This window comes from Poromitra crassiceps (genome assembly GCF_964638095.1).
Source record: "Poromitra crassiceps genome assembly, chromosome: 13".
NCBI classification, from domain to species: Eukaryota; Metazoa; Chordata; class Actinopteri; order Beryciformes; family Melamphaidae; genus Poromitra; species Poromitra crassiceps.
In genome coordinates this window covers 38,686,710-38,700,631 of record NC_139644.1, presented here as the reverse complement: position 1 = coordinate 38,700,631, position 13,922 = coordinate 38,686,710, and the positions used below count along the sequence as shown (strand labels likewise).

Here is a 13,922-nt window from a genome sequence, read left to right as displayed (position 1 = left end):
GCCCCAATACTAAATATGCAGGCTATTCTTGCATCTTTCAGCTGGAACTGTGTCCTGTAGGCTGTATGCCAATATATGAGCAAAAATAGGCTAGTTTTTATCAATGATAACTATGCCCGCATCGTCTCAATTCAGTTCAGCAGTTTTCTCTTTTATAGTAGGCTATTAGGCTTTATACTAGGCTATTTTATATATGAATTATTCGATCAGTGCAACCACACACATGAGTGATAGAGATCATTATTCATTGAGCATGCGTTTCTAAATCTATGGTCTAAATAGGCTTACAGATTGTGGAAATGTATAGACTGAGATTACACATTTACATTTGTTGCTGCTGTATCAATGCAGCTGTATCAGACAAAAATCGCTGATCAAAGTAAATCAAATGACTGATGTGAATACAAGCTGCTGCTTTAGACAGCCCTTCAGCAGACTATCCAACGCGGATTTTCATTCTGACATTAAATCGCGGATACATTAAATATCCGCTAAAACTCTGATCATGCAGTGCGCTTTCATTGAACGAGGAAATGGGTGTGGAAATGGGTGTGGGCGTGGATCAACTCAGCTGTTCATAATGTGATTGGCTAGCGCACCTCTTTCTCGTGGACGCGCGCCTGTGCACGAGCGAAAAACGTGCGCGTGCACAGGCAGATCCCAGCTTCAGTTATCGACTAGAAAACCAGCGTCGTAGTATCCTTAAACTAGATAGCTTTGATCGTGTTCAGTCAAACCAGATCAAAGTGACAGATCGCGGGTCAGTTAAGACAGCTTCGTAGTACAGGGCTCTGACTGTAACCTACCCCTAACTTTATTGACAACATGCCTAACCCAAACATCTCCTTTGACTGTAACCTACCCCTAACTGTATTGACAACATGCCTAAACCCAAACACCTCCTTTGACTGTAACCTACCCCTAACTGTATTGACAACATGCCTAACCCAAACACCTCCTTTGACTGTAACCTACCCCTAACTGTATTGACAACATGCCTAACCCAAACACCTCCTTTGACTGTAACCTACCCCTAACTGTATTGACAACATGCCTAAACCCAAACACCTCCTCTGACTGTAACCTACCCCTAACTTTATTGACAACATGCCTAACCCAAACACCTCCTCTGACTGTAACCTACCCCTAACTTTATTGACAACATGCCTAAACCCAAACACCTCCTCTGACTGTAACCTACCCCTAACTTTATTGACAACATGCCTAACCCAAACACCTCCTCTGACTGTAACCTACCCCTAACTTTATTGACAACATGCCTAAACCCAAACTTACTTAATACACTTACTTATTCGCCTTCTCTTCACACACACACACACACACACACACACACACACACACACACACACACACACACACACACACACACACACACACACACACACACACACACACACACACACACACACACACACACACACACACACACACACATCACTCATAAACAACATGAATACATATACACACACACACGACGTGCGATTGGTCGTATAGGAGCGGAGGTGTGTGATGTCATCAGGGTTTCCAGGTGACCCTGGCCCTTCAGTGACAGTATAGAGAAAGATGGAAAGATACGATCACTCAACTGTCAATAATAATTGAACTGTAACTAATGATGTGTGTGTGTATCTGTGTGTGTGTGCATGTGTGCGTGTGGGCGCATGTGTGCATGTGTGACTCAAACACACACAGCTGATGGAAATCATTACCAAGCAGATGATGCTTCTGCATGGTGCTGCAAGGGAGGCATGCTAACTAGCTATCCACTGACAGCAAATAGTAACTGTGTGTGTGTGTGTGTGTGTGTGTGTGTGTGTGTGTGTGTGTGTGTGTGTGTGTGTGTGTGTGTGTGTGCGTGTGTGCGTGCGTGCGTGCGTGCGTGCGTGTGTGTGTGTGTGTGTGTGCGTGCGTGTGTGTGTGAGTGTGTATTGATGAAGTGATCAGTCAGCAGGCTGGAGGAGGGGAGATAATGCTGTGAATCCCAGCAGAGGCGTTTCTGCAGACACCTCGACAATGAGACAAATCTAAATTCGCTAGTGGAGCTCACGAGGATTCCCTCATGCATTCTTCATGAATGATGCTGTGATGTTGTGTGATGTGACAATGTGACAATGTGACAATGTGACCTACACAAGTCAAACTGCTTTGATGTGCAAACTTGCTTGGTGAATGAAACGGTTTTTAATCCTGTGAAGAAGAGATAACACTTGTCCTTGAATTAAATACTGAACCCCATACAGTTCCAGGAGCACTGCACTGTGAGCCACCATTCATTCTGACTTATCTGAAGAGATGTGCCAAGTGTTTCATAAAGGAGAATAGTTAGGGAGTTCCCTAGTGTTAATAATAATAATAATGATGATGATAATGATGATGATGATGATGAAGAAGAAGAAGAAGAAGAAGAAGAAGAAGAAGAACAAGAACAAGAACAAGAAGAAGAAGAAGAAGAAATCTTGCAGGCTGCGCGCATTCTATTTCTAGGGTGGAGATTGAAGACGATGCGCTATTGGTGCGAGACTTTGGAGACAATTGTTACACAATTGTTAGAGAAGTATTTTTACGCAAATTGAGCTTGGCCTCGTTTGGCATCAGGCAATCACCAACATCCACATCATGCATCGCTCCTTTCATTCTCCCTGGAGCATGTCTACATAGCGCTGGATCAGGATCAATCACATGAACCTGCTCCTGCTCATCCAGCTCAGTGTCTGCAAGCTCGAACAGAGGGTCATCACACCTGACATTCACAATGTCAGCTTTCCCGTCTGGAGGTTTTAAAGAGTAATCCAGCCTCACTTCCGTGAAACCTGGATCCCCTGAGTCAAACACGAACAAGGCGCTCTTTGCAGAAGCAACCTTTCTCATGCCGTTCTCTGCCACACCTAGATGTAACTCGGCATGGACTGTGTGGTTATTATGAGACCTCTCAACTGACCTGTCTGACATGTCTGCTACTTCAACTGTTATGGCCTTATCCTCACTGGCTCTCTGTGACACCATCTCAAACTGAGATTCCTCAGTGAGGTCCTCAGTGAGGTCTTCCCTACTTTGCACCACTGCCTCACTCTGGAGCTGCTCCAACTTCTCTGGTGTAATCAACTCTTTCGGCTCCGGTGTTTCCTCTAGCACATCCGTACAGGTTACTACACACACAGGGGCAAGCTCTACACTCCCTTCCTCAGGCTGCAGCTGCACGTTGGCTTGTGCCTCTGACATTTCGGTCAGAGCGAAGGGAAGTCCCTTTCCACTCCCTGCGTGTCGCTCTCAAATGTCTCCACCGCTGTAAAACAACAACGCTAGCTTGCACTGAAAATGGCAAGGTAAAGGTAAAGGTAAAGTCCCACTGATTATCACACAATGTGTGAAATGTGTTCTCTGCATTTGACCCATCCCCTGGGGGAGCAGTGAGCGGCAGCAGTGCCGCGCTCGGGATCTAACCCCCCAATTCCAACCATTTTGATGCTGACTGCCAAGCAGGGAGGCAATGGGTCCCATTTTTACAGTCTTTGGTATGACTCGGCCGGGGATCGAACTCACAACCTCCCAGTCTCAGGGCGGATACTCAGACCACAAGGCCACTGAGCTGGTTTTGACAAAGATTTGCATTGTGCAATAAAGCAGGCCTGCTTGGTACTTTGGGTGGATGGTTGACATCCTTTTTTCCTGCTAGACCAGAGCGAGAGTAAGAGCAGCCAGACTCCGCTGCGCTGGTACAGCACGAAACGGAGATAAACTGGCAGGTGAGACTACTGGTGGTGTAACTGATAATGGCACCCATGATGCCACTATTGACATTGTGACATCATAACTGTTACATCTGACATCACTGATGATGTCAGTCTTGTAACATCATAACATGTTCCTGTATATCCTGCTTATTCTGTGTATCCCGATCCTGGGCCATAATGAACTCTGTTGGCATGTTTCCGGCCTCCAGCCTGTCGGTGTCTGCACGTGGTTCCAGTAGCCTGCCACGTAACAAAAAGACAAACCATACAATGCCCTTGTCAGGGAAGGTGCTGGATTTTGACGAGACATGGAACAAGCTACTGACGACAATCAAGGCAGTTGTGATGCTCGACTACGTGGAGAGAGCCACTTGGAATGCCCGGTTCTCTGACATTTATGCCTTGTGTGTTGCAAAACCAGAGCCCCTGGTGGAAAGATTGTATACTGAGACCAAGATCTTTCTCGAGAATCATGTTCGGCAGATGTACAAGAAAACCCTGGAATCAGGTGAGAAGGTTTTAGTGATGTACCATAGATACTGGGAGGAGTACAGCAAGGGAGCAGACTACATGGATTGCTTATACAGATATCTCAACACTCAGGTCATCAAGAACAACAAGCTAACAGGGGCAGACCTACAGTATCACTACGGAGGAGTGGACATGAATGAGCCCCTCATGGAGATTGGAGAGTTGGCGCTAGATATGTGGAGAAAGCTCATGATCAAGCCCCTCCAGGCTGTCATTATCCAGATGCTGCTGAATGAAATCCAAAATGACCGTTGCGGCGAGGACCCCAACCAGAAGGTAATACATGGGGTCATCAACTCCTTTGTTCATGTTGAACAGTACAAGAAGTTCCCGCTGAAGTTTTATATGAAAATTTTTGAAGGGCCATTTCTGACGAAAACAGGGGAGTATTACAAACAAGAAGCCTACAATCTACTGCAAGAAGCCAATATGGAAAAGGTACTAGGGCGGTTGAAAGACGAGGAGGTGCGATGTTGGAAATACCTGCACCCCAGTTCCTATGCCAAAGTGATCCACATATGCCAGCAGAGGATGGTGGCGGATCACCTGCAGTTGCTCCATGGGGAGTGCCAGAAAATCATCTGGCAGGAGAAGAGAGAGGACATGGCTAACATGTACACCCTGTTGCGGGCCGTGGCGAGCGGTTTACCTCACATGATCCAGGAGCTACAGGTCCATATCCACAATGAGGGCCTCCGAGCCACCAGTAACCTCGCTCAGGAAAACATGCCGACCCAGTTTGTCGAGTCGGTGCTGGAGGTTCACAATAAATTTGTTCAGCTCATTAACACAGTTCTGAATGGAGATCAGCACTTCATGAATGCACTTGATAAGGCTTTGACGTATGTGGTGAACTACAGGGAGCCCCAGTCCATCTGCAAAGCCCCTGAACTGCTGGCCAAGTACTGTGACAATCTGCTGAAGAAGTCTGCAAAGGGAATGATGGAGAATGAGGTGGAGGACAAGCTGACCAGCTTCATCACAGTGTTCAAGTACATAGATGACAAGGATGTCTTTCAGAGGTTTTACGCCAGAATGCTAGCAAAGCGGTTAATACAAGGCCTATCATTATCAATGGACTCAGAAGAAGCCATGATCAACAAACTAAAGCAAAGTTGTGGCTATGAGTTAAGGAAACTCCACAGAATGTACACAGACATGATCGTGAGTGCGGACCTCAACAACAAGTTCAACAATTTCATCAAGACCCAGGAGACGGCGGGGGACCTGGGCATCAGCTTCCAGATCTACGTATTACAGGCCGGAGCCTGGCCTCTCACACACGTCCCCTCGTCCACTTGTGTCATTCCCCAAGAACTAGAGAAGAGTGTACAGATGTTTGAGTTGTTCTATAATCATCACTTCAGCGGGAGGAAGTTGACCTGGCTGCACTATCTCTGCACAGGTGAGGTGAAGATGAACTACCTGTCCAAGCCCTACGTGGCCATGGTAGCCACCTATCAGATGGCCGTGCTGCTGGCCTTCAACAACAGCCAGACGGTGGCCTACAAGGAGCTGCAGGACAGCACACAGATGAACGAGAAGGACCTGCAGAAGACCATCAAGTCTCTGCTGGATGTCAAGATGCTCAATCACGACTCACAAAAGGACATTGAAGCAGAGACATTTTCACTAAATATGAGTTTTACCAGTAAAAGGACAAAGTTCAAGATCACGACATTGATGCAGAAAGACACGCCACAGGAGATGGAGCAGGCGAGGAGCGCCATAGACGAGGACCGCAAAATGTATTTACAAGCCGCTATAGTGAGAATCATGAAAGCCCGTAAAGTGCTCCGACACAACGCCCTCATCCAGGAGGTCATCAACCAGTCCAAAGTCAGGTTCAACCCCAGTATCAGCATGATCAAGAAGTGCATCGAGGTGCTCATTGACAAGGAGTACATCAAGCGGAACCAGAGCTCGGCGGACGAGTACAGCTATGTGGCATGAACAGAAAGAGTCAAGCCAGGGAGCGCAAACGTCAAAAAACAACACAAGAAGAAGAAGAAGAAGAAGAAGAAGAAGAAAACAATCATTCACCTCCAACTCAGATTTAAACAAAAGACACGCTATTATTGGATTCCATGGCTTGGGTTTGGTCGATGCTCTATGTTGTTGCTGTAGGTTCAGGCTTTATTTGCTGGGCTATGAGCCCAACCCAGTCAATAAATGGAATATCATAATAAAAGAAAATCACATCGACTCTGTGCGTTCTGCAGTCCGTTCTCACTCCAAACTCGTCTCAGAGCAGGATTATTCTTCACAAAAGATATTGCAATACATGAAATGACAGGCAACAACTACACATACCGGTAATGTGTTGCCTGTTTGCAGTTCATCTTGAAGAAACTCTGTTGACTCTGGTTCAAACTCTCCATTGTCGGCAAGCATCCGTCCTGCTGAAGGGTCTTCAAGCAAAACCCTGGGGACAAGCTATCAGGTAGGAACCCCAGCAGTGAGCGGGCGGCTCAGCTATTGTGACTTCAGTTTGTCGCCAAAGAGTGTCATGAAGAGTCTGCAGAGTAAGTAACCCTAACCCTAACCCAAATTTTTTTTGGCCACTTTGTCGCCAGATTAGAGGAATATTAAGATTAGACTGTTGTGTCATTATTCAGTCACCTTTTCTCACTCACCTCCATGTCACCACTTGCTCCCACTGCTGTGTTGGAATCCTCATTCTCTCTCCCACCTCTCAATCTGCCCTCCGAACCTAGTAAGTAGTAGTAAACGGTTTTTATTTATTTAAAACTAAACCAAAAGATGTACATGTGGCAACGAATTGTGAGTACATCATTACATGGGGGGCTAAGAAGATAAAAGGACAAGGACAACATGGATACAATTTCAATACATTAGGTATTTAAAAGTCTGATCATATGGGGGATAGCGCTCTTCCTATAGCGCTCAGTTCTGCAGTGGTCCAGGTCCAGTTTGTTTGAGGAGCGGGTCAGGCAGGCGTTGGCTTATTGCCGCTCACTCTAACCTGTCATTAACCAGGGAGGAGATCCTGTAGAAGAGTCTGACCAGCAATGTGTTCTCATAACTCCTGATGGCCTGCAGCTCCGGGTCTCCTTGGTACAAGCTAAAAGATAATTCCCCTACAGGGATCAATAAAATATCACATCAGTAATTTGTTTATTGCCATTCATTTTGAGACGTTTATACTACAATTTGTGGATAATGATATTTTTCCAGATGTGTAGGAACCCCAGCAGTGAGCGGGCGACTCAGCTATTGTGACTTCAGTTTGTCGCCAAAGAGTGTCATGAAGAGTCTGTAGAGTAAGCCTCCGACGAGGATGAGGAGAGAGCTAGACACAGGCCCTAAAGACAGGAGGGCTACGAACAGATAGAGCAGCATCAGCAGCGTCCGGTAGCTGGCGAGTGGGCGCAGGCTCAGCCGTGGCTGCAGATTCTTTTCTAGCATCTGCCGGGTCACCAGGCTTTTCCTCAGCCTTGTGGATGAATCGGGATTCGTCAGGTAGTGACGGGCCAGGCGACCCAGGAAGTCCGGCCGTGAACAGATTGTGTCCATCTGCCCTCCGAACCTGGCATTAACCAGGGAGGAGATCCTGTAGAAGAGTCTGACCAGCCGTGCATTCTCATAACTCCTGATGGGCTGCAGCTCTCGGTCTCCTTGGTACTCAATTTCAAACTTGCGCAGTCCGTTGATGATCTGCATCTTTCCCCGGTCGGTCAGGACAAGGCCGTTCTTCCCTGTGATGCAGTCTGGCAGCTGTTTGTAGTTGACGTCATCTTCGTGCGAACCCAGGTTGGATATCAGCTGAGTCAGCTGGCCAGGGTTCAGCCTGAAGATCTGGCACAGGTTCTCCAGTGCAATGTCCAGGAACTCGTGAGTTTTCTTCACGCACTCCCCGGTTTCTTCTGGCTCGGCCCCAGAGAAAGTGTTGTTTAGGTCAGGAGAGCCGAACCCAAAGCAGGACCAGAAGGATTTATTGGCCGCCACCTCGATGGTCGAGTGGTCTGATATTCTCTTGGCTGTCTGTCTGGCGTGGGCGATGATCTGGATTAGCTTCAGGACTGCTCCTCTGAGCTCGGTGCCGAACATCTGCTTGTACTGGCAGTCCTGGCCTTCCAAGGCGTAGACGTGACTCTTCACCCTGAACACTGTGTCCATCACTACCCGTTGCCGTGGCGACAAGTAGCTGCCACCTTGGCTTGGCATCAGGTAACCCCGGTGCTGCCGGTGGTGGAACATGTGCTCTGGCTCCATAAACAGCTGCTCTCCTTTCTGGATCATGTCTGCAAGGTTTGGCTGAGCAAACACTTTGGCCACCCTGAAGACCATCAGCGCATTCTTGGAGTTGACCAGGTCTGTCCGCACTGCTCTGTTAAGAAAGCCTTGGAAGAGCTTTGTGTACATGAGCAGGTTCTCCTGGACAAATAAGGCCCATTTGTCAGGTACAGTTCTGCTCTGGTCTGGCTGAGAATTGGCCTTCTCTGCTGTGTATCTCCATGGCTGGATGTAGCTTAGCCACGTCTCCAACACTACTCTGAAAGAGGTGTCCAGATGCCAATGTCCAAAGCAGTGCTGGAGAAACAGGTAGAGTTTCTGTTGGACAAAACGTTGCACCACCACTCTCTTCAACTCCTCCAGTGGGCTGGTGTGAGCGTGGGAGTGGACCGAGGGCAAGGAGGAGAGCTGTTCCCACTTCAGGCTGTTGGAGAAGGCATGCAGGTGCATCACCAGGAGACGCACCACCATAACATGCTCCTCTGTCGGGCTGAAGGGCTCCTCCAAGAGGCCCCAGAGGGGCAGGGGTGAGTCAAAAGGTGAAACTATGTGGTGTTGACTCGTGATGCTGGACATACTGAGGCGGTATTGCAACAGCGCTAGCTTCACCTTGGGAGACTGCATCTTCTGGTACATCTCCAGGGAGTAGTGATGAAGCCAGATCTCCACAAACATATGTAACAACGTGTCTGACCTCCAAATTTCCTGGGCTGCAGGGTCTGCATTGACAGACGGCTGGTGGAATATGTGATGTTTCAGGAGACTGGGGCGGTGGTTGCCACAACTAGCAAAGGAAACACTGGGTGACCTCAGTGAAGGTGCAGTGACAGAGTCTCTGGAGTCAGAGAACGGAGAAGGGGGCAGACTCCCTTCTGTGGGGAGGAAGTATTTGAGGTAAGTGTCCACTAGCACAAAGTAGGCATTGTCCATGACACTCCCCTGATGTCCTGCAGGATAGTTCTTTGGCGTGATGAGACTGTAGGCAAAGTTGAACATGTAGAATTCAAATGGATTGAGCATCAGGTTGAGTGTAAGCAGATCAGAGGGGGAGAACTGCAGCTTGTTGTGAAACAGTGGACAGTCTGGGAGAACGCCTTCCTGGATGGAGGCCTTCACAGGACCTGGGAGATAATTGACAGGTATTTCATATCTGTACTCCTCTGCTTGAAGTTTATACACAAGTTTCATCATTGGCCCACTAGGGTCAAGGAAGTCCATGGCAATGTGGTACTCATTGCTGCAGGAATGGAGGAGTCGCAGATTCCAGCCAGCCTTGGACCCATCCAGACTGCCAAACACACACTCCACCATCCAGTGGAAGATCAGGTGCAGCTCATTTGCAGGATAGTCATCAATTATCTTCACCAGATCTTGGCATTGCTGGAGGAGAGGCTTGGTGGTCAAATCAGCTTTTAGTTTGGCCTCTAGGGAACTGGGCTGTTGCAAGTTTGGAGCAGCCATGTAGGACACTGGAGCTTATTTTCTTAAGTTCGTCGTAAAATCCACCTGGCTCTAGTTTCCAACGAAGCATTTGTGACAGCCACTGATGATCTCAGTGATGGCATAAGTCACAGTGATGTCACAACTCACTTGCATAGACATTGAGTCATCAGTGGCTAAACAGTGAAATCATCAGTCTCTGTCACAAATCTTTAGATTTTATTACATCACTGATGATATCACAATGTCTATGACATCATCAGTTGTGAGACAGTTAAAGCCTCTGCTGGGAAGGTGATGTCACAATGTATATGTCATCATCAATCAATCTTTAAAACTGAATTATGGGTCTACGAAGGCCGAATTTGAAGACCAAATGCGTGACCAAGGTTGTCCCATTTTGACGGCTCTGAGAAATCTGGCCTCCTTTTCCCAAATCTGCAGGATGCAACTGTTGTGTCCTCCGCAATCTGGGAACCCAGTCTATTTCAGCACGGAAATAGACTAGAATAAATAATAGGTATGGGACAGCCATACCTTTTTTTTAGGCTTCCTGTACAGCCCGTCGGATCTTCAGCACGAGACTTCACTTCCGCGCAGTGGTGCCTTTAAAAAAATACAATGCGTCGCTTTTATTTTGAAGGCTAAACGTCAAAATTCATATATATTCACTAGCGTTCTGGACCGGAACTCTTATATTCGCCAGTACAACCATGAGCACAATAACAGAGCGGCACTGCGCGGGGGTGAAGTCCCTGGCATAAGATTCACGCTGCGCTTTACAGGAAGCCTAAAAAAAAGTACAGGTGTCCCAGATGTTCCCAGATTGTGTCCTCCGTGACCCCACAGCTCCCAGAATGCAGCCAGTAGTAATAGAGGATTTGACATCCAAGCTGTTTTAATTTGGGCTCTACGGCTGTTATTAAGGGTTAATATGGCACATTAAGGGTTCATATGGCACACACAAGCTGTTATTAAGGGTTAATATGGCACACACAAGCGCAAATTCGCTATATGCCAGGCAGGAAATGACACTTCTCTCAAGTCGCGGGTTGTAATGGCAATCCACTAGTTTGGTCGTTGACCCGGATGTAGCGAGCTGTACATTTGGTTGATTGATTGAAAAGTTTATTTCTATAGGGACAGATACATAAACATAGAGCATTCACAGGAAACAGTCTTTGTTATATATCCTGACATTTATAGCCTAAGCTAGTTTGCTATGTTTGTCCCTAGATGTTGTGATGCACTTGCTTGCAATGCAATACACGTCTTAAACGTAACTTGTGTGTCTGTCACTCATTCTTGCACATATCATAGACTAACAACCTCTCTATTTACTACTACACCCCTGGGTAACACATGTTGGTAGGCAGGGCACCCTTACAGTACAGTCGATTTGAGAGTGATGACGGTCATTTGTCTGTCTTCTCTGTCTTGTACGGATAACTACTGTAAAATGCACTGTATTGAACCATTCTAGTTTGACAATTTCCTTTGAGTGTTTCATAGTTTACCATAGCTTCACTTTACTTGCGGCATCGTGCATGAGTTGTGTCCATGCTGTGTATGGACCATGGCTATCTGCCAGCCCAGGTAGTCAGGGGCAATATACCATTTACGTTCTACATGTGGTTGAGTTCTGGCAGGAAGGTTTCAGAGAAGTTTAGAGGTTGAAGTGACCCCTTCTCCCTCCCTCTCATTACCTCATCCTTCTCTCCTTCCCTCTCTTTCCTCCATTTATGTAGCCTGCCCTTTCTTCCCCGTACCCCCCCCCCCCTTTTCCCAAGAGCCAGGATGCTATTTGTGATGTGTGCAGCCGTTCAAAGTTCAGCGCACTCCTCCTTTACATGTGGCTGGTCTTGGCAGTTGCGATGGGTGTGTCAAGGTGGATGTTCTCTTCTGTCTGAGAGGAAGGTAGAGGGAGAGAGATCATCTATTGTCCTCTATTCTGTACACTAGAATCAGACCAGTGTGTGTGTGTGTGTGTGTGTGTGTGTGTGTGTGTGTGTCTATTTCACTTAGTGTATGACGCATAAGCGCTGTTTGCATGCAGAAGTGTGTTTATTTAAGAACATGCGTAGTAGGCCTATTGTGTACGTGTTGAGTATGTCCATCTGTGTGGCAACGTACTCTGGGTCTGTGTGTGTGTGTGTGTGTGTGTGTGTGTGTGTGTGTGTGTGTGTGTGTGTGTGCGTGTGCGTGATGAGCCCAAAGGAAAGACCTGTTAATTACCATTTTCTTTGTCTCTGTAGAAATATAACGTTTTTCAAAATATTATAGAATTTGTTTTTATCAATTGATATGTGAATTATTTCTCCTAAAGCCCCGCTTAGGAGTGTAACCCTAAGTTTTGGACGTGTGCTCCCCGTCTCTTCAGGCTGTGGGTTCAATTAATCGGGCTACAGTTACTGTTGGGTTCACTTCTTTTTATTTTCATATATAGCCAAACGGCAAGGGCAGTAGCAGGCTAGCAGGCTAACTCAGCTTTCACATGTGTGTTGACAACAGGAAACTCCGCGAGTTGTTCTACACCTACAACGTTCCCCTGGGATACAACACCAGGCGGAACCAACACTAATCATTAACATAAACCACTACGACCCAATAATAAATAATAGTACAATTAACAGTAGCAGCGACAACTACATTATAATCAATATAACAAATTAAAGTGCATTAATAATTACTAGACATAAAACGTACAAAATAAATGAAACACAATAACATAGATTACAGGAGCAATAAAGTGATGCACCTGACAATATATGTACATCTGCATTAAAGCCCCTAAAAGGAACCTTTAAAGGACGGCTTTAGCGATCATCAACCCACGTTGTATCATTAATAATCTCAGTAATATAAGCACATGGACAGTGTTTACCTTCTCTCTCTGTTTTCCTCACGGAGAAAAATGCTCCCTTTCTCTTTCTCTGTCTGCAGAGACTCCGCCCCCGCCTGCTGCAAGTCATTAAGGCTCGTTAAGGCTCTGATGCGATTCTCCGTGGATGTGCGCATACTTCAAAAATAAAAACAAACAATAACAGCCGCCCTCGGAGCAGATTCCACGTCTCCAGCAGAACTTTTTTTTTTTTTTAACTTTATTTACAAAAAAATAACTGGAGTTGGTCCCCGGGCGCTGCACTGCGGCTGCCCACTGCTCCTATAGTTCTAGGAAGGTTCCTAGTAGAGGATGGGTCAAATGCAGAGGATGAATTTCCGCATGGGGATAAATAAAGGATAACTTAACTTAACCTCCAAATATTCATGAAGCCCAGGAGCCCATCACCACTTTTCTCACGTCTTCGTTGGCCTTCTCTTTCACTCCATGTCATTTCAGAGCTGTTGCGTTTGCAGTCAGCAACTCCTGCCCTCAAGACTCGGTTTTCTTTTTTCAGATTCTCAATCTCAGACTCCGTGTGCTTCAGAATCTCTATGTGTCGGTTAACATCCACGACCAGTCGCTCCACTGTAGAGGACAGTTTCTCAATTTGCTTAGACGTTGTATCAGTTGTCAATTCAATCACTGGAATCTTGTGGAACGTCTCCTCATGTTTATTGGAAAGATGTCAGAGCTGCTGCTTCTTTGACTCATGTTGCCACCACCATTATCCATCTCCTCATGTTTCCTTATTTTAGATCAATGTTTTCCGGTGCCGGGGGAGTCAGATACACCCAGCTCCATGGAAGTTTCCGTGTTTGCAGTGTCCTTCGCGTTAGCAACATTAACCTCCATTGTTGTTGGTTTGTTTGTAGCTGGCATGCTACAGTAGCTAAGCGTTAGCTGGATTTAAACTTTTACCGTCTCGTTTTTTCACACTATTTCTTACTTCCACTGCGGAACTGAGCTCGGTACCAATTACAATGACACTTTGTCACTTACAGGCTCACTTTTATCAACCGCAAATACAAATATTCAGGTTGTCATATCACAAAATCCCA

At 46.5% G+C, this 13,922-nt stretch overlaps 2 pseudogenes across 2 annotated transcripts; one reads left to right on the top strand and one right to left on the bottom strand.

The window, feature by feature from the left end:
- The first annotated feature begins 4,052 nt into the window (after positions 1-4,052).
- Positions 4,053-6,236, top strand: LOC310788005 (cullin-2 pseudogene; annotated as a pseudogene). Its single transcript has one exon. The product of its transcript is annotated as a cullin-2 pseudogene (transcript).
- Positions 6,237-7,517: 1,281 nt separating this feature from the next.
- LOC310788550 (sphingomyelin phosphodiesterase 4 pseudogene) lies at positions 7,518-10,001 on the bottom strand (annotated as a pseudogene). Its single transcript has one exon. The product of its transcript is annotated as a sphingomyelin phosphodiesterase 4 pseudogene (transcript).
- Between the last annotated feature and the right edge of the window lie 3,921 nt (positions 10,002-13,922).